Below are 3,064 nucleotides of genomic sequence, written 5' to 3'. Positions count from 1 at the left end.
TGTGTCTGGTTATTGAAGATGATTTGTTCTTTGCTCCTATGTTGGCTTATTTTTTTGTTATTTCCGTTACTATATATATTTTTTTCTTTGTTTTTTCTGATTTGAGGTTATGAAAATGTTTTAATTTGTAATAAAGGTTTTTTGAAAATTCTAAATTCTCTCTATCTCTCTCTCTCTCTCTCTCTCTCTCATGAGCGTGGATCAGATCCTGCATTAAAACATGAACTTCTGATTTGCTAGCTCAACGTTCTACCTCTGGGTTATACAATGAGAACGTATAGAGTTAAATGCCCGCTAGCCTCCACCCCAAAAGCCAGCGCCTTCGCCGGCTCCCCCTTTGGCTGCGTCTATTCCGGTATCGCTTCTCGGCCTTTTGGCTAAGATCAAGTGTAGTATCTGTTCTTATCAGTTTAATGTCTGATACGTCTCCTATCCGGGGACTATATGTTAAATGGATTTTTGACCTTCGGAAATGGAAGCGGAGCTTGCTCCTTCCACTCCATGCATCAACATGGTATTGCAGTGTTTCCATGAATGGTGCGCTCCCCATCTCGGGGATAAATAAGTCAAGTATAAAAAAAAGAATTTGCTTCTTTTGTGCGTGAATGACGGTGTTTTTTCTAATCCGTGTGTTTTAAAATTGCTGTGATTTCGTTGGCTTTATTGGTTTAACGAAAAGCTTGCGTGGAAATGAACACGCTGATAAAGAAATGTTTTTGTAATGTATTTAATTAATTTCTTTACAAGTTTGCGGAGGTGATACGAGGACGAATTAAACATCCTCGACACAGCTGAAGGCGCAACAAAAGCGAACGAGACCGATTGGAATGTTAAAAACACCTGAAAACTTTTTTCACTACCCTTCATACTACAGCTGTCGAAAAACCACAGCAACGTCGACAGACCTGGAAGCATAGCTGTACTTGTTTAACTCACAACGACAACGGGTAAGTCATTGAGCCCTGTGTTTTTATTTATCCACGTTCTAAAATTGCTATGCTTTCGTTGTTTCTTGATTGCTCTGTACATTTTTTTTTGTTTCTATTCCACGTAAAGTTACTTTGTAATAACGAAACCATATATTTGAATGCGCAATTTAAATCCATTTGATTTAAATTGTTTCACATATTTCACTCTACACGGTTCAACCGGGCTGGAAACGGAATAAAAACAGGGTAGATCTCGAAGAATGTTTGGTCTCAGACGTGGCTTCGTGCGCTTTCCACCTGGTCACACACAGTAAATGAAATGTTAGTCGGACGGCCTCCGGGGGCGCCGTCGATGTGATCGGTCACAGGAAGATGCGGCCGTCTGGCCTCAAAGGGTGTCGCTCATACTTACCTGGCAGGGGAGACACCATGATCATGAAGGTGGTTCACCCAGGGCGAGGCTCAGCCATTGCACTCCGGTTGGGCTGACCCTTTGCGAATTCCCCAAATGTGGGAATCTCGACTGCAAAATTTCTGATAGTGGGGGACTGCGTTCGCGCTCTCCCCTGACCTTTGTGTTAAAAATAGATTCGCTTGTCGTTTTACGTAAAATCCAAGAGACGTCTAACCACGGCCCAAGAATACATTAGTCATCAAAAAAGCGGCTATTCAACGACTACATAACTTTTAATAGACAGCGAATAAGTGTCTAGGCTAAAACAAGGCTTAATTTGGGCTGTCAGTGAAAATCTAATAGCCGTTTGACCATTCCAAACGAATAGACTAGCCATTAAATAGAACCACAATCAAACGGCTACATGTCTAAGAGCACAAAATAATGCTTAGATGATTCTTTTACTTCCAATATAAGAGGTTCTCGGGAATGGCAATCATCCAAACTAATAAATTATAAAGGCTTTTATAAGAAAATGACAACAGTTAAACAACCTAGACAGCGTTGGGCAATACAAAATGCTAATAAATACAAGACAAATTGAAATATTGTACATGCATGTACATTAAACAAGCCAACAAATCTGCCAATGGGCTACGACAATTTTTCTTGAATTAAGTGTTTATATCTAGATTTGTTTCTTACCCCTTTGGCAGATTTATTTGCTTGTTTTAAGCCCAAATTCTGAGTTTTTTCTCCCTAAAGGCTAGGTTTATTTTCTTAGGGCATTTTGCTCATCAAAAAATGCATCTTATTTTAAGACTTTCTAGATATTTGTATAGTTAAAACAGTTCGAAATAACAAGTAAGAAATGATTTTTTGCAATGTATTCATTCATTCGCTACCCTTCATACTACAGCTGTCGAAAAACCACAGCAACGTCGACAGACCTGGAAGCGTAGCTGTATTTGTTTAACTCACAAAGACAACGGGTAAAGTATTTTCTTGATTACCTAAATGACTTGCTGTAGGAAAATAAGTTTAGGTTTAAGGGGGGAAATACAGTTTAAAGGGATATTTCAATTTATGATGATAATTCTGTCATCATTTACTCATGCATACAGGCTTACAACAACACGAGGATTAGTTTTTTTCTGAGTAACACAAAAGAAGGTATTTTGAGGAATGATGGTAAACCCACAGCAGATAGTCACCATTGACTTCCATAGTAGGAATAAAAAAATATGATGGAATTTAATAGGTACCATCAACCGTGTGCTAACCATCACTTTGCAAAATATTTTCTTCATCATTTATCACGATACTTCCAAAATATTTTTTCCTACTAAGTCAATATTTCATTATTTGCTTTACAAGCTTAAAAATGATGGTGACAGGATTCCATGGTAATCACAAACAGGTAAACAAGTAAAATAATCACTATTTACTTTTAAAAGCATTTTGAAAATTGCTTGCTTATGCTGGGAGTAAAGGGATTTCATGCAAAAGGTATTTCCTCTTTAAAAGGTAATGTATGCTTCTTTTAAAGCTGACACATTTGCCACATTAAAATAACAGAAATGTGTACTGTTTAAACTTTTTGGAGCCGGTGTGTCTGTGTTCTTGGGGCACACATCTACATGTAAAAGCAGAATTGCTTATTATTCTTCTCTATTTCTTGTATAGGTCAATTATGAGTGAAGAACCGTTCACCAAATGAAGACCGCAGCCAGGTGACGGG

At 38.0% G+C, this 3,064-nt stretch overlaps 2 non-coding genes across 2 annotated transcripts; both read left to right on the top strand.

Annotated features, from left to right (window-relative positions):
* The first annotated feature begins 357 nt into the window (after window positions 1-357).
* On the top strand, window positions 358-548 carry LOC135764426 (U2 spliceosomal RNA). Its single transcript, XR_010539974.1, has one exon. It is a non-coding gene; the product is annotated as a U2 spliceosomal RNA (small nuclear RNA).
* A 785-nt stretch (window positions 549-1,333) lies between these two features.
* LOC135764568 (U1 spliceosomal RNA) lies at window positions 1,334-1,498 on the top strand. The gene has a single exon (XR_010540096.1). It is a non-coding gene; the product is annotated as a U1 spliceosomal RNA (small nuclear RNA).
* The last annotated feature ends 1,566 nt before the right edge of the window (window positions 1,499-3,064 follow it).

Source organism: Paramisgurnus dabryanus, chromosome 9 (genome assembly GCF_030506205.2).
Source record: "Paramisgurnus dabryanus chromosome 9, PD_genome_1.1, whole genome shotgun sequence".
NCBI lineage: Eukaryota > Metazoa > Chordata > Actinopteri > Cypriniformes > Cobitidae > Paramisgurnus > Paramisgurnus dabryanus.
The sequence above is the reverse complement of the archived record's forward strand: the minus strand, read 5'-3'. Positions and strand labels throughout refer to the sequence as shown.